The sequence below is a fragment of the Centruroides vittatus genome, unplaced genomic scaffold (genome assembly GCF_030686945.1).
Source record: "Centruroides vittatus isolate TY-2023 unplaced genomic scaffold, ASM3068694v2 scaffold_752, whole genome shotgun sequence".
Lineage (NCBI taxonomy): Eukaryota > Metazoa > Arthropoda > Arachnida > Scorpiones > Buthidae > Centruroides > Centruroides vittatus.
In genome coordinates this window covers 2,434,050-2,453,500 of record NW_027122716.1, presented here as the reverse complement: position 1 = coordinate 2,453,500, position 19,451 = coordinate 2,434,050, and positions in this window count along the sequence as shown.

Below are 19,451 nucleotides of genomic sequence, written 5' to 3'. Positions count from 1 at the left end.
TTCTTCCAAAGATTTTCCACATTTGATGAATTTAAATGTATTCTATCTTTGAAATCGTCAACTTAAATAGCCGTAATTCAGTAATATGTAGCAAATTAAAACATAACGAGCAATTATTCAGTGTGACATTATCACAATGGTATATATTTTAAATTAAATAAATTTAAAATATTTGCTCTTCACCTCAAATTAGCAGTGACTTGCCCCTGTACTGTACATCATACTTTATCTTTAACAATAGAATCGTGCCGGTTATCTATCTAACACCTTACAGGGAAACGTTTTTGTATCGGAAGTTTTCGTATAGATAATCAGGGCCTCCTGCCCCTACGGTTTCCATATTTGTTCTCGGATTTAATATATTTAACACAGCTCTCGAGATTAAGAAAAGACGGACGATAGTGGGAATTTATAGGTCTAAAATTTTATCAAATTGCAGCCCAATTAAGAAAACAGTTACGAAGAATATTTCTTTACAAAAAACGTTAAATTATCAAAACACAAATACATTACAATCATTTTAAGTATCATATACATTACAAATATCGAACTTAATGATAAATAACCTGTAATGAGGAGCATTAAATATTTTTGTTAATAGAAAAAACATTGAACTACGATTGTTAACGAGCGTGCACAAAATGTTAAAAATTGTTTCAGAAAGTATATCTTAACGTTTATTTGAAGCACGTAAAAGTCTTTTATCATTTGAAAATGAACAATTTTTTTTATACATTTTTAAATATTTGTACAGAAAATCAACTAAGAAAATGTCCTACTTAAGTTTTACAAAAAGAAACTTATAAAGAACATTTATCCATCTTTATCCATTAGCTATCTTCCAAAGAATTTAGTTGAAACATTTGTTCAGCTTTTTCTTTACGTTTGAATGATAGCAGATAGATTTAGATTCTTATAGAACTTAAATTAGAAATCCTCAAATCGAGATTGTAAATATTTAAAAATAATGATCAATAGCATTATCATTATTCAGTATTCGTTTTGCTATTCGATATAAAAGGTTTTCATTCCAAATTAGCATTTTAGTGTTTGTTTTGAGTAGTTCTGATGCAGAATTGTAGGTTGTTCTTGTTGTCAGTAGATTTTTCTAACTGCTTTTTTCATTTTTCTTCTAATTCTAAACTGTAATCACTTGTTTTTTTGTTTTAATGATTCTGGATAAAAGGTTATATATATATATTTTCCAAAGAATTTATGAACTCCTATTATGTACCGTACATAACTTACAGTTAGTGAGTTAGTTTTTCCAACTTTTCGAAGTACAATTCTTTAATTTACCAACGAAATTTCTTTTAGTTCGTTTTTGAATTTTTATAAAGATTTACAAGCTATTTTCAACTTAATACAATAAAAAATTAAATGGCTAAATTAGCCATTGATATCGTTACAATTAGCTTACATTACGACTTCTTATGTAGCTGAAATGAATTTCCATATAGAAGATCTATTTTAGAATGAATTATGATATATTCCATATTATTCTTCATTACTGTAGTCAGATAAAGTCCTCCTTTAGAAAGCTAGCATTTGACCCGCGACGTACAAAGATTATAAAAATTAAACATGTTATTCGTCGTCCTGCTAATGCTAATTAAACAAACTCCTTAGACTAAATGTTACTGAAATAAATCCTTCATTTATAGATAAAATCTTATTGTAAGGTCAGAACAGGAGGTTAAGGAGAACATCATTAAGTCTGATAATTTTCAATTAATTACAGTAATAACAAAATCCTAAAAGGGAGTAAATCTGTTTACTCCTTTAAAAGGAATTGTTAGGAATTTTTTTATTAAAAAAATATTTAAGTGTAAGAAACACAAAGTTAAAATTGTGTGTGGTATCATCTGTTATAAGACTTTATTTAAAAAATAACTTTTATATTATTAATTGCTTTAAAAAGGTTTTGGGGAGAGTTGAGATTTTTTTTTTTTAATTGTAAGTACTAATAACTAGTAAAATTTTATTTAAGTCCGACCTCACTCGAGATATATCACACGACCTCTTCTATCCTCCCACTTCCATGACTTTTAACTACCAAAATTTAATAGCATCGATTCCATTGAAAAAAGTAAGCATATATTTAATTGCATTTACACTTAATTACATCCACTATTTTATTTTATTTTACTAAAGATAAGTGAATAAGATAAGGTATTTTGTATGATGTTTCTTACAATAAAAGCAAAGCTGACGAATCATAAAATTATTATTTCTATAATGGACTCTGGTCAGGTATATGTATATAAGTACTTACTGGATGAAATTTATTCCTTCTATAGAAGATTACTAAAAGTATATATTTATAAGCAAAATAATTTATAAAAATATCCCTCTACTCAAAAAGCTTTTAGGAAGTGAATATTATATTTTCTTATGCCATGAATTATGTTTCAAGTATATTTGAAATACATTTCCAAATAATTAAATTTGTGTTTTATAAATTTAAGAAAATGACAAAAATTTATATTTTTCCTCTCTAATTTATTGAATTATAGTTTAATGCCAGAAAGCAGAAATATTTAATGTTCTTTTGCAACTTTAACTTTAACATTTGTATTAAGAAGTCGAGTAAAAATTGAATGCGTATTTTAAATGCATAAAAAACTACTTTGAGCAATTTATTGTGTGTTCAATTACATTTAAAATTAAAATTTTGCTTATAAACTAAATTACTTTATACTTAGTTTATACAGTAAAACCTCGCTGTATTAACTCGAAGATGTATACAGGTATACAGTAAATAAGGGTTTCCTTATAATAAGTGAAAGTTAACGTGTACTTTTAACTCTAACCTATTTTTCCGTGTATCCTTCACCCTTTGATCTTTATTTTCTCTTATATTCCGTATGAATAGAGATAATTATGATAAATAAATGCTGCTTCTCCGCACTGAACACAACACCACGCAATACATCCTTTTATTGATACAATATGTAACCGGTGTTCGAATTGGACAATTCCCTCAAAAGCACTATAAACTGCACATAATTTTGTAATAATTCTCTGAACAGATTCTTGAGAAACGGCTTGACAAAAGGAAATCTACTGTCACAGAAAAATTTTAGAAAATTGGGTATTAAATTCGTTAATTCGAAGTTGGGGTTTTTTACTCCTTAAACTTCGATTTAACGAGGTTTTACTGCGAATAATTTATAACTAAATGTATACTTAAAAATGTTATTTATATTTATCCATAAATAATACTATATATGCAAAAACTAGGCCTACTTTTATGATGATTTTATTTGTTTTAATATTTATTTTATACAATTTTGTAAAGACTTTTCATTAATATTTCTTATTACCATAACACTGCATGAATGAAACTTGTCGTAATTGAGAAAGATTTTGATATTTTTTGTTTATGACACGTAACACGACTTTCATATCGCCTGTATTTAAAGAAAAAAAAAGTTGTTTCCTTTATAATTCCTGATTTTTTCCATTACATTCTAAAAGTTTGCTTTGCAATGAAACAGTATCTAAATATGTAAGGAAACTTGTAAAAACAACTTGTCAAAAGTCTGTGATGGATGATCTCAAGACAGTTTCATTTTTTTCCTTTGTGTAGATCTATTCAAATGTCTTATTAATATGCAGAATTATTATGCAACGTACTCATGATTTATTACGATTCGTTCAACATATATTGCAATTTTTACTTATATATATATATATATATATATATATATACATATATTGAATTTTTACTTAAAATATATATATATATATTGAAAAAGATTAATTTTTATTTACAAACAATACCTATAACAATTATTTCCTTTACTACAAACGGATCGTATCATATATCGAATTTCTAACATCTATACCAAATATAAATTTAATACCATTTACAATTGAGTGAATTTTACTGAAGAACTTAATTTATAGTAAATTTTTAATTGCTAAAAACAATAACATATAATTTTATAATTTTATAGTATTTATTTCATACAGGAAAGTAAAATTTACATCACACAAAGAACTCTTATTGATATAGACTTTATTACTGGATATGAAAATGCATTTTGGGTCTTAATGACCCTTCTTCAGACCATATTTTATATAGATCTTATTAAAATAAATAATAGTTTTAAATTACATCACACATACGTGTTTACAGAGAAGATTTTTAACAACTATAGAATATTCTACAAGTAAAGGTCGAAGCTGCTATTTTGAAGTTTTGTTTTATAAAATATTTTAAAACGATATTTTGTGATTGTTTCCATTGAGAAAAAGTTTAAATTTCAATTATTCATTAACATAACAAAGTACTACGTATTTTATTATAAAAAAATGTTAAAAAAGAAGAGTTTTATTCATTATTTCTGTTTAGAGAATATACAGGAATTTATTCAATTATGTTAGAAACACTATGCTGGATATAGGACACAATTTTTATGAATATAAGTATGGAACTATAGGAATTACTCTGTTAATTCGTTGTTTTTTCTTGTGTTGATCTTTGTTTAACCTTTTACGTTTATATTGATGGTGGCAAAGTGGATAAAATAACTGAAACTAGTCGTGCCTTTTCGCCTGACTAACGTGTTGGTCGCGTGTTTTCCTGGTTCTCATCAAGTGTCTAACACTTAAATAACGGCCAGTTCCTCACAAAAAGTCCGTGGCGCGAGCTACCAAAAGAGGACTTTTGGTAGCTCGCACAACGTATTGTGTTGCCTTATTAAACAAAGCTATTTTGGTAATAGGAATCCACTGTCAGCGTGAAATCGCCAAAAAATTTAACGAGCTGCATCCAGACTTCCCACCAATACACAGCCATCTGAATGTACTCTGTTACACCCTTTGTTGACTGTGGATCTCCACCATGATTCTTCCTTGAATTTATACTTTACCCGTAAAAGCATAAAGAAAATTCATCGTAACTACTACGGTTCCAGATTTATGGAACACACTATATATCTGACATAATATAAATAACATAATTATATACACATATAATATAACATATTAATTTTATTCTGCTATTTTCTATTTGATAATTAGCTTTAATTAAAGCTTATAAAGTAAAGTGCATTCTAAAAATTATCATAAAGAATAAAACACCATAATTTTTTATAATTAATTAATTCGAATTACATAAAAATGCCACTTATAGATTCAAAAATATACATTAAAAGTGTTATTTCAGTCTATAAAAGGCAGTTTAATAAATAAAGTTAAATACGGTGTTTTGTTTAAATTCGATAGATGGCAGCATGCTGAATATAACTACATAAATAAACTTTTATACAGAAATATTCAAATATAATAATTATATAATTAGTAATTAAAATATAATTTAATTCTCGAAGCAAATCGATACGTTGTGTTAACATCTTAACATTCAAAAACGACTAGAATCTTCCGTTTTTCTTTCAAAAATAATATAAAATTTTAAATTTAAAACATTTTTAATTGTTAAAAACAATCTTTATGAATTAAAATAATAATATTTTAGTTTTTTCTCGTAAATTTTCTATTTAATTTTACTTAAAAACATCTAATGAGCTACAATTTCCATACAACGATACGTGGTAGTTTCATGTAAACTCTATGAAAATGTTTAGCATCTCTACCACAAATTAATTTTTTAATACTTAATTTAAGTGAAAAATATTTATTAAACTGATTATAAATAACGACTTATACTTCAATTTTATCATTAATAATTGTTTAATTCTTAAAAATCCTTTTTAAAATTGCAAATTGAGCAAGCATTTGCAATAATTCGAGATATTTTCGAACATTACGCAGCAATAAATTAGTTTTGTTAGGAGAAGAAGGAAGAAATAAGAAGATAAAACGTAACTTTTTAAAAGCTGTATCAATCGTGTAATTTAGTAAGACCCATTTTCTTCAATTTTATCCATTTAAATTTCATGCCAATTGATAGATTAATTAGCATCTCAGATGATCGAGAACGTCTCATTTTCTTTAGAAAAATATTGATTTAAGAAAAAGACTCTTGAATAAACACGATTAAATATTTTGTTTTACTGGGAGTTTGAATAAAGACACGCGTAAAAAATTTTTATTTTTAACTTCTGTATCGATTTTGTAATATTTAACTTTCTTAAGACACACGAAAAGAAAGAAAAAAAGAATTAAATTTTACGTCCTGAAGCGAAGTAATGACTTTTAAAACAAGAAAAATGTTTTTTAACTTCGGTTTTAGATTTGCAATTTTTGACACTTATTTTCAAATTTATGTTTTTAAGCAATTATTTCCCATTAAAAACTAAAGCGAATTGATTTAAAACTTTTAAATTAATTCACATGACAAGAAATTAAATACACAAACCAATAGCCTAGTCAGTTACATACGAAACGAACAAGGCCATTGGTTTGTTTATCCAGTTGTTTGCTACTTAAAGACTCACAATAATTTTAAAATTTCTAACTTATAATCTATACAATTAAGAATTTTTGAGCATTCCAAATATCTATATCATGAACTTATTAAAAAATATATATATAAAGGTTATAAAAAAATACGTACATTTCATAGAGTTAACCCATAAAATTCTCTTCTTGTTACTCAATACGAAAGTCAGGATATAATATTTTGTTTTATATCTTTCTATACCCGACTATTGTTAGGGAGTAACAGTTTTATTTCTTTTCTATCGAATCCTGTTGAGAAAGATGAAAAGATAAATGACTTTCAATCGATACATTTTTATATTTTTGTGAAGCCATAATATTGTCAAATGCAGATTTTTTTCTTCTATTATATCGATAAGAATAGATCTATATTTTTTTGTGTGTGTAGAAAGTAAGCATTAATATAATAAAATTATTTGCGGCAGATTAAACATAAGAGATATATTTTAGTTATAAATAAATTGAAGCTTTTAAGTAATTTTCTGTAAAAAGTTTTATCATTTGATAAGTAGAGAAAAGTACAGAAAAATATATTAATTCAAGAAAAAGTAGTTATCTTTACGATATATTTTTCACTAATTTTCCACGAAACGGTGTTACATAGATGACCGGCACGACTCTGTTGATATCAGGGAAAGTATGATTTACAGGGGCAAGACACTACTAATTTGAGATGGAGAACATATATTTTAAATTAAATAATTTAAGAATATGAATAAAATTAAATGCAGCACGACGTCATATCGATGCCACAATAATGAACATTCAATTTTATAAAATTTTTTAGAAATAATTTTAAGTATCAAATATAATTTTCTGTATATTTTTTAATAATTTATAAATACAGAAATAATATTGATTCGGAGAAAAACATTAATTTTATGATATATGTTTCACTAATTCTTACTAAAGGTATTTTTTTCTATGATGATAATATGCTAGAATAGACGTGTTACACGAGAAATGTCAATTTTTTTACGATCAATCATAACACCTTCAGCATCTCTGTCATTGCATATGTCCTCCTTTCCAGTCAATTAGGGAAAGGAATGTATGTTGTTCTTAACAGATCCTATTACCTTATTCAGCGCTGCTACAAAAAAATTTCATAAAAAGAAACTTATCCTTCATTAGATTATCTATCTGCAGAAGAAGAGATAAGATACTAGTAAATTTAATAAAGCGCGAATATCTTTTTATAAAGAGTATTAAATTGAATTCTGAAGATCTTTCGGAGTTGGGCATTTTAATTTTAATCAGTAGTTTCCACGCTAGTTATATAATCTATGTAAAATATAACATTATTAATTAAAGTTATTTACTTTAATATTTTCATTAAAATGATCCTTTATTAAATTTTTTTAGGAAAATAATTTCAGATAAAAAGGAACTACTTTCAAAATTCAATAAAATAAGAAAAAATTCGCAAAATTTAATAAATTTTTTTGATAAAAGTAATCTGGTTTAAATCCCTGACAATCAAAATCGACATTTATAAATCATGTAACTGACGTTAAGTTTAAAGTTTAAGTTTTAACGTCGGTTGAATTGTCTCTCACTTGATTCTCCTATTTCTGGATGCTTGGATTTTCATAATTTTCATAGTTCGTGGTATTATTTATCAATATTATTTACTAAAAAATATTATTATTTATCACGTTTTCCCATCGTAGGCTAATTCTAGTAGATCATAAAGTCCGCATCTACTTTCTATATTTATTAATTTAACTTATTCATGATTCTGATTAGTGCCTTCTTAACCCCAAGAACGGAGTTAGATAGATAAAAATGAAGTTCAGAGGTGGAAAGCTTAGGAGTGGAAGACCCCGATTAACTATATATGAACTTCCGATTTGCACCAGGAATTACGTTATTTCAATTCAAAATGTTTCTCCTGAGCAGAGTTAGATAGATAACCGTCACAACTCTCGTGTTAACAGGAAAAGTATGATGTACAGGGGAAAGACATTACTAATTTGAGTGGAAAGCATATATTTTAAATTAAATAAATTAAAAATATGATTAAAACCTGCAACCCGAAATTGTGAATTTTTTAGTATTTGTTTACGTTTTGCAAAAGAGCACAGTATATTGAGGAATGGCAAAGATAAATTAAAGAAAGAGGAAAATGCAGGTGTGTACAAGATACCTTAAGGAAACATGCAATTAGGAATGAAGAAGAATTATATTATATTCATCAAAAGAAACTTGGGCGTTTGACTTAAAATGCATCAATGTAGTGTGAAAAAGGGTATTAGAGTACTATCCCAGATATCACAAGCTGAATGCTCTATGGTAAAATGTAATGAGGATGGAATAGTTAAGACTTTACACTCTCCAACGTTGGCACTGAAAGGAAAAAAAAAAAAAATTGAAATATATGAGAGTAGGTTGGAAGATAAATTTATTAATGCAAGAGATGAGGACAGTTTATCATCAACATGGAAGTTAATTGTAAGAAAGATGTTTTTTATAGAAAGTCTCAATTACCACATTTACTTTTATATTTAAAAATTTACAATTATAGTTTTATTTATTTTTATTTTTTACTTCACTTTTATGTTAGAATTTTTTATTTTCCTGTTACTTTTACGAGTTATTGAATGTTACGTTTATATTTAAATATTTAAAAATTTAATGTTTTATTATTCTATATTTATTGTTTTCTATTTTGTAACTGACGTTTCAAAAATATGACACCCGAGAATGACCTATGCATTAGACTGAGAACGTTAGTGTAGAGCAAATAAATGTGTCTCAGCAGCCAAAGATGTTTGTTGATGATTCTAGTAATTATTCTTTCTGCTGAGTATGAGTTAATGGAAGTGGAGATTGTCTTCGCTTACTTCTACATCTTCAATCAGTTGACATTTGGCCATTTCTTAATCTTCATTATAATCTTTTATGCCCTTTATCTAGATTTGTGACAGAAATTCATGGAAGTATTTCAGCTGAGTTCTCTCTTTAAATATTTCCCAAAATTGTTATATTTAAGAAGTATCCGTCTGAATAATGCATGAGATAACTTTAATTTATTACAGTCAAAGAACAAATTCAGTCAGAATTTAATTTAAAAATCTTTATTTTTATGTAATTAATATTCAACTGATTTAATTCAGGCAAAATTAGTAAGTATAAACACGTAATTAATTTAATGAAATAGCGATTCCCAATCAATGGGTCGCAATTCTCGTGAGTTATAAACCAATCTTCTGAATGCATAATCTCACATTATTTCAGTATGCTAAAAGAATCTCTTGATAAAAGTTGGAAAACATGAATTTAACTTCTTATCTAAATGAATTTACTCTAAGTGAATTACTTATCAATTTCCGTTTATTATCAAAGTATCTTCGAAATTAATTTATAAGTTACTGCTCTTTATGTGCTTTCTAATAAAAATTATTTTAAAAAATAGGTTTAAACTACTACAAAATCTAAGATTTTATGATACAGACTTGCAATTTTACAATTTTATTCACTTTAAATAGATCTAAACAAAAATAGTAGGATCTAAATGGCTTAGAAATGAGCATATTTCACATAGAAATTTACTTCGAGTAATCCCACAAATTGTCAAAATGGGATTCGAATTGATGTCTTTCACAGTAATTGAAAGATATTTTTACATCTCAAAATGTGAAGTTTTTAATTAAATGAAATCTACTGTACACAAAATGTAATTATTATATGCAGGGTTGCAACAAAAGTCTCTTCCCACCCAATTATTTCACAAACTAATATACCTTTTTTCGATTCATACTGTACAGTGTATGCACTAAACAATGGCAAGCATTTCTGCCCTCTCCAGCTTTTTTATTAGAGAGAGGGCTGTTTTATTCTCAGCCATTAATAAAAATAGGTCAATATTGCCAATTATAAAGTTGTAACACATGTATTTTATATTTCAGTGCATTCCAAAATGTCAATTATATGGTGATTAGGTTAGCGCTGTTGTATTTAACGTTTGCATTAAACACTTTCATTGCATTCGTATTATCACGTGTTGCATTTCTATCCCTTTATATGCTCTGCAGTGAAGCATTTACCTGTCGTATTTAACAATATGTTCGGGTAACACTTAATTTTTCGGAATCCACTAAAAGGTAACAGTGAGATTTTTTCACGTGCTACAACTTTGTAATTGACGATGTTACCCTATTTTCATTGAGATTACAACAGCCTTCTCCAATAGATGGGCTGGAGGGGGAGTTCGCACCATCATAAAGCTAAGAACGAAATTACTTAAATGTCAATAGGAAAGGGATTATTGTCTTTGTTTCTAACTTTCTCCGCAAAGAGAAATGTAAAAAATGTTTTTTTTTATTCTATTCCTTTTATTCTTTCAATAAGGATATAAATACAACTTATATAACTGTCTTGTATAAATACTTTTATAGATGCAGCTGCACTCCAGGCTAAAATAATTTATCTTTGTCTGAAAGAATACTTTTTGTTATTTATCTATACTTCTTTTCGGATTTTAAACTAAATTTTTTGAAACTTTTATATGTGAAAAACATTCATTTATAAAAAAAAATTAATTAACCACAATAAATGAAAAGATAAACGTAAAAAAATAAGTTTCAGAATACAGATTTTTCTTTCTTCTGCTTTTAATATTAATTAAGTAAATGAGTTAAATAAAAATATTATAATTATTTATTCATATGAGGCTATATATTATTATTATTATTTCGTCTTATGTATGGATGTTAGTGTGTATGGGGGCATGATTTTGTTTACCATCTTTGAAGCTTAATAACTCCCGTGCCTTTTGTCGAAAATTTCTGAAATTTGGCGGGTAGGTTTATATATTAGCAGGATTGATATTAGTTAATTTTGGTAGTTAAAAGTCGAGAGGATGGGGAGATACAGGAATGTCACTTGCCATATCTCCAGTAAGGTCGAACTTAATGAAGACTTTACTCCTTATTAAGCTTTTGCAATTTTTTTTTAAAATAAAAATCATCTCTAACCTGAAAATTAAGCTTTTTACCGTTTTATAATAATTAATAATATAAATTATTAAAATAAAATATTATAACAGATGGCGCTACACACAATTTTAACTTTTTTCCGGTAAAGTTACGCAACTCGTTGCTGGATTTTTTAAAATATAATTGCTAGGAAGGATTTTTTTAACTTTTGGAACGTATTTAAATTATTCTTATTAATCATTGTCTATAACTCGTTAAAAATGATTTATTTTTCATTTATATTAAATTATTGTGTAGCGTTTGAGAAGCATTTAAAATTTTTAATTTAATAAGCGAATATTATTTTGTAGTTCTTAAATTTCACCATTATTTTGTATATAAATGAAAAATAAATTATTTCTAACGAATTTAAGTAGAATTAATTTATTGTACGAATTATAAATTATATGTGAGACGTAAATTGTGAATAGACAGTGTTATATCATAGAATTTATCTTTTCTACTACAGTTTGATGGCTATAAATATTGGTATTTTTGACGTATATAATGAAAAACTATCGATAAAATATACACATGACATGAACTTTCCTGACGTTAACGGGAAATAATATATGAAAAATTTATAGTTCATTCGAAAAATGTTAACTTCATACGAGCCATTCCAGGAAAAGACTTGAATTTTCATTTGATTTCGCCCACCTTTTTTCAATTTTTATCCAAATTGTTATAATATAAATATATCTTAAGCTATTTATTTATATTACAGTAATCTGTTTAATGTTTGATTTTACAAATAGATAAATATCATAAAATTAATATAAAGGCAATATAATATAATGAAGCAGAAAAGGTTATACATATATTATTTGTATACATATACAAATATATAAGGTAAAAATCTTGTATATAATCTATAACTAACCTTACATTATTATACAGAATAACCTTATATAATGATAGCTTCCAGTGATAGCTTCCAATTCTTCAGGGATAGAATTCACCGACCACACCTAATGTCATTTAATTGAATAGAATTCATAAAAACTTCAGCTGTGACACAGTGTACGGTAGTACAATTAAGTAAAAACCTTTATTTGCCTTATTACGATAAATGATATTTAATGTTTCGGCTCGCTTTCATTGTTATATTACTTTTATACGTATGTTTCGAACTGATGTAATCCCAATATTCTGTAATTGTTTTACAGTAATATTAGTTTCAATAGTCACTGCTTGTAATAAATGACATATGATATCCTAGTATAGGATATATTATATTATAGAAGTACTACAAATTAACTGATTGTCTAATATATAAACCGCTGGTATATTTTATCATTAATATGGTACTCTTTTATAGTTATGAAACTTTTTCGACAGAAAATTAAAGAGTTTTAGTTTGGGTGAAAGCCACCAATAGCTTCTTTTTACATTTAACGCTTCCATTGTTTCTCTCTTTTGCCAAACGTTACTGTTTTCGTTGCCTATTCTTAAGTGGTTGAAGGAGGGAAAAAATTGACGTTGAATAGAACCGAGTAACACAAAAGTGTTGTAAAACACTTCTAGAATTTGAGAAACTTGTTATTATGAGTGTAAAATATAGTTGAACGTTACAGTAAAATAAAATATTCGAAGAAAATATATCATTCTTTTATATTCTCTTCAAAAAATGATACCTCGTAATATGCAATTTTATAATTCTTGTATTTCGCGAATCCCTATTATATCTCTCTCAAAGAAAGGTATTATATGTAGTATTATCTATTGTGAAACTCTTCTCTACCCATTTCTCTAGTAAGGATTAATATATGACAAAAATTTTTATTCTTATTCTATCCACTGTTTTCTTTTTTTTCCGTTGTAACATTATCATTTGAACATATTTGATGTCATCGATTATCGATCAGCTTACAGCACTAATAGCAAATTATATTTGATGGGTGTGTTTTTATTTACAAAATAATTTGCTGTACAAAAGCATTGTTTTCTGCGACAGGAGACACTTCCATAATATTCAATCTTAGTAATTCTTTCAGATGTAAAACTTAATTGCATTCTTGATTCCCTTTGCTGTAAAGAAACAAGAACGTACTGTACTACACTGTACATAAACAACAATCAGTTGGGTCTTCGTATGTTTGCTAATTTAAGATATAAAAAACAACTTTGTCTCAGTGATGTTAATTGCATGGGGCTAAATGTTTTGAGGGGACCTGGCACCTCTTAAAATATTATTAGGGATCGAATGGGTTTCGACCCTTAATAATATTTTAAATAGTGCTGGGACCCGTTGAAATTGGCACCCATGGGTTATTTGTACACGTGTGTACACATGTCAGATCAATGTGCGATGATTAATTTGCAAAATAAAAATGAAATGTCTTTTTTAAAGTATTAATAAATTATAGTTTATTTTACCTACGGTAAAATTCTTATAGGCTGATATTCATTACATTCGTTAATTAATATTATAAAAATAACTTTTATTTTAAAAATGTATTACTTTTGTTGTTAACGAATATCTTCTTACATTTAAACTAATTTAATAAATTAACTTTATTATTGTTGTTATGCTAGTTTATCAAATTCTAAATTGTCTATTAATAATGTGCAACTTAAGATAAATTTATATCATATTAATATACGAATGAAGCCATTTATTCAGTTTAATAATGATATACTGTATCAATTTATGTATCTTACTACAGACTAATAATAACCTGGCGCTCTGAGAGACAGAATGCTCACCGATGGTTGAGTGGATAAAAACACTGAACACTGGTTGTGATGTCGGGTTGCCACGTAAAGTTTTTCGAATTTTCTTCACGTGTCTAACATCTGTAGGGGCCAGTTTCCCATAAAACAGTCAACCCGACAGGCATCCATTTTTGGCAGATCCTACCATCCTGAGGGATCCGGGATCGAATCAGGACGAGCAACTACTCAGGAATTATTCATGAGTTGTTAGTACAGAAGATGTCAGGCCCATACTTCACCATCTGGCTGCTCCCATTGTGTGTCTTGTGGTACCACAGTACCACAAGAGCAAGACACACAATGGGAGCAGACAGATGATGTGGTACCACAGTACCACAAGGTGTAATAAATTTTAAAAAATAATAATAATTTCAAACAGTTTATAAGATACTCTTCTTTCAAAAAGTATTTTATTAAAATATTATTTATTTTCTCAACTGTATTTGTAAACAAAAAATCGATAAGTATGAGACGAGAATTTTTATACGTCTTAAAGTAATTCATTCAAGCAACAAACTCATCGATTTGACTTTACTATGACCTACTTTCTTTAAACAACACAATTTAACTTTAAATGCCAACAGAAATTTCAAACTAGTTTTATTAATAAAACTGAAAAGACCAAACTAACTTTTTCAATCAAAGAAACACATAAATGAAAATATAAAAGTATTAAATGAAATTCTGTAATCACATTTTACGGAAATTAGTTTAATGTACTGTATTTAGAATAAATTGTCTTCTACAATTAAACTTTTATTTACAATAAAGAAGGGAAATCGAAGAATTAGAAGCGAAATTATCAAAGATTTCTTAGAAAATAAATCTTGGATAATTTGTTCAGATGTACAAATGTAGAAAAATGAAAGAATTTCATATATTTAAACAATTATATTAATTTATAAATAGTATCATATTATCAATACTATTTATTAATAAATGAAAAATTTTAATTCCAATTTCGGGCTACAATTTTTTTAATTTATTTAATTTAAAATACAGTAGAGCGTCGATAAGTGGAATAACCGGAAAGTGGAACGATTTTCAGTCGGACTGTGTCGTGCTGAATCGAATGTTTTTGATACTAAATTTACTTCTAAAGTATAATTTTCATGTTTTTTATATTCTTTAATATATTTATTTTGTTTGTACAAAATGCAGAAATAATTTTTAACAATACGATAGCCTCGATGATTATTATAAAAATTTTCGTTAGGCTTAAAATCGACGAAAATTCAACACGAAGCGACACGCAACGGAGAAAAATTCAACAGGAAGCGATACGCAATGGAGAAAAATTTGAACATCGGACAGGTTAATGTATTTTTTCGTACAAAGTCGGAAACTGGAACAAATCATTAACTGGAAGGACCCCAGTCCCCAATTGGTTCCACTTATCGACGCTCTACTGTATATGCTTTCTACCTCAAATTAGTAGTGCCTTTTTCCTGTATATCATACTTTTCCTATTAGCAATAGAGTCGTGTCGGTCATCTAACTTCTTTCAGGAGAAAATTTGGAATTGAAATAATGTGACTTTCACTTTGTATTAGAAGATGTTATATAGTTAATAGGGGCCTTCTGCTCCCAAGGTTTCCAAATATGATCTTCTCTTTTATCTATCAAACTCCATTATCGATATTAAGGAAAGACGGACGGACGATAGTGGGAATTTATAAGTCTACAATTTTTTCAAATTCAAGCCCAATAAAATTAATAACATGATATAGATAAGTACAACACATGAAAAAAACATATTCTTAAGCAACACATTAATGTTCATTACGGAGAATTTCTTCTTACGTAGTTTTTAAACAAGGAAAATATAGAAGGTCGGATATGGTATTTAACAGAAAAGGAAAGATACAACGAAATTTGTTTGATAATTAAAAAAAATAATTGTATTTTAATTAGAAATATTCATACAAAATACTGTTATAAACTGTCAGAAATTTGTTTAAACAGTAACAGCAAAAAAAAAATTTTACCATATCCAATTATTTCTATTTGACATTTCACAAATTGTTTAGCAGAAGGATTATCAAATAATTTAACGTCGGTTTTCTATTTATTATCTGTTTTCTTGCTTATTATTTTTTATTTTTAAATTTAGTTTTCTAAACAAACTTACTTTTTCTAAAATAACTTCAATTTGATCAATTTTTGATACATAGAAAAATAATAATAATTAATGATGATGAAACATTATCATCTCCGTTAGGCTGAGTATCACGTATCCGGTATACCTGCAGGTATACCTGAACATGTGGATGAACCGTTCAGGTATACCTGCAAGATATACCGGTACTGTAAGTGTGTACTCGGCTTTAGAGACTAAAAGCAAAATTTTAGCACATACGGATTAATAATTTGAAAGATAGATTACCGGCACGACTCTATTGTTAAAGGAAAAGTATGATGTACAGGGGCAAGCCACTACTAATTTGAAATGGAGAGCATATATTTTAAATTAAATAAATTGATTAAAAATTTCAGCCCGGCATTGTGACGATGCCACAATAGATAATTGCTCGTTTTTCATTTAAATTATTTAAAGTTGTTAAAGTGCCAGGAAGATTTTTATATTTATTTGCTATTTTTTTCAATTATGTCAAAATTTTATCCGTTTTAAATCTTAAGTACTGAATTTTCTTCATATTAAATTTTATAAAATCATTTTACATATATATTATCAGGATTAAAAACATTTGTTAATTAGGAATATCTTTCACTTAAATTTAAAATAAACTTCTAAGCACTTAACATTAATTATATCATGAAGTTCTGTAACCATTAGAGTGTATTTTCGAACTGTCTCTATAGATTTAATACGCATATAGTAAAACCTCAATTTAGCGCCGCCATTTGTTTTCTCCTGAAATTGAAATTAAATCAAGTGTGGGGCTAAACTGAAGAATTTTAAACGATAAGAATTATATTTAGTAATGAAGTTTACACTTAAGCGAGTGTTTTGAAACGTTGAAAGTGACGTAATATGGTAATATAATGTTGTTGTTTACAATAAAAATCATTTATTACTTTCCTGGCTGTTTTATATAATAGAGAAAAAGTATGGCAATCGTTCAAAACTGACCCCCCTCAAGATTTTTATATTTTGGATTTACTGGACCTTAAAACGTCGAAATCTGCAAAAAATTTGGGGATTTTTTTCTATTTGTATGGATGTTTGTATGGCGGAGAACAATTTTATTCAACCGCTTCCAAGTTTAATAACTCTTGAGCCACTGTCGAAAATCTCTGAAATTTTGCAGGGAAGTTTCTGTATTAAATTTTGGTGGTTAAAGGTCGACGGATGGAGAGATAGAGGGGAGTCACTTGTCATATCTCGAGTGTGGTCGGACTTAATGAAGATTTTACTCGTTGTTAGCATATACAATTTTTTTTATAAAACTCATCTCTACTTCAAAATTAAGCTTTTTGCCATGTTATAATAATTAATAATATTTAAAAAATTTCAATAAAATGCCATAACAGATGGTGCCACACGCAGTTTTAAATATTGTAGGAAAAGTTACTCAACTCGTTGCTAGAATTTTTTTTATACGGATTTAGGTGTACCAATAAAAAATGAAAAATAGCAGTTTTAAAACAGGATAAAAGCCAAAAAATATTAATATTATGGATTTAAATAGAAACATTTTTGATTTTAATTATATTACACATGCAACTATATGTAAATATTTTTGTATTCAGCTTATGCAATATTTACTAGGTAAATATAGAGAGATCCGCAATACCAATCGGATCACCCTCATTACTATTGGCACCAAAATTTAATAATTTTTTTAAAATATATAATATGAAAAGAATATAAATGAAAGTCTCCTTTAATATATAGTGAAAAATCTGATTTATTTTACCGATTTTAATGTTTTTACTACTTTCGGAGAAGGGAAAGACTCATTTTTGTGATTGACCCCTCATGCTACATCTCACTTCTCTTGGTTATTGCATACCACAAGAATGTTGTAATAAACAAGTGGTGCAGACGGAATGGCTGCTTCATGTATATACATGGCCTATTACCAAGTAAATTCTACTAATGTAGGGCCTCTATAAATAATACTTGAGTGTACCTGGTTATATAGACCATCAAACACTTTTTTGTTTGTCTAGAACTCTAGATGATCAAGTGAACAATAACAGAAATTCTTCATGGGTGATCCATCCTGGATATGTCTGGTTCAGATGAGGAGGACAACTGGGGATTTTTTCAGGATCCGTAGTAGTTCCTACCCCTAATGTTATTCTTACTAACAAAAAATAAAATATTTAAGACTGCTTTTTAATAATAAATAAACATTTTAAGTATTTCATTTGTTAAAAGAAATGTCTACAAAGAGGCCCACTAAGAAGAAAAAAGCCTCTCCTATCCCGGGCCCCATAAAAGCTTTCCTCGGTCTTGACAGCCCTCATTGTGGACGTGGCAGAATCCATGATAAGCACGGAAGAAGGACCCAAGACGGAAAGAGTCAAAATAAAAAATAAATATACGAAAGAGATATCGGAAAGATTAAAGGAAAGATAGATAACTTTTCATTTATCTTTCTAAAAAGTTTTATTGTATCTTTCCTCCATTCAAACTTTTTCATTTATTATTATAGAAGCAAATCAATAGGAAATAGGCTAAACTTTTAAAATAAAAAAAAATTTGAAGTCTTTTAAACATTACAAAGTAATATTAAAGTTTCTGTTTTATCCTAAATATAGTTTTTTATTAATAAAAATATTTATTTTCGTGTAATATTTTAATAAATATTCCAAAACGCACTTTATTGTGTGTGTGACTTGAAAACAAAGTAGGTACTTGAATATTTTTCGTTCTAATACACTAAAAATATGTTTACAAGTAATTTCAAAAAATTATTTTAAAATATACAATTATAAAACTAACTTATAATTTATTATTTATTTCCTTAAAAATTTTAATCCTCGAGATATTTAAATAAATTTATTATTATCATGTTATAATTAGATCTATACATTCCCACTATCATCCGTCCGTTTGTCTGTCCTTCCATAATATCGAGAATGGAGTTAGATAGATAAAAATGGAGACCAGATATGGAAAGCCTAAGGGCCAAACTCCAATACGAACTTCCAGTCCAGACCGGAAGTCATGTGATTTTTTTAATTGCAGGTGGCAAATAATTGCTTGTTATTATTATTATAGAATTTTTAATACAAGAAATATATTTAAAATAATATTAACATTTTTAATAAGCTTAAAGAATTTTCAATTAGGAAATAAATTTTAATTTAATAGTGAAAAATAATAAACATTAACATTTCTATCTCTTGAAATATTCTCAAATACATTTA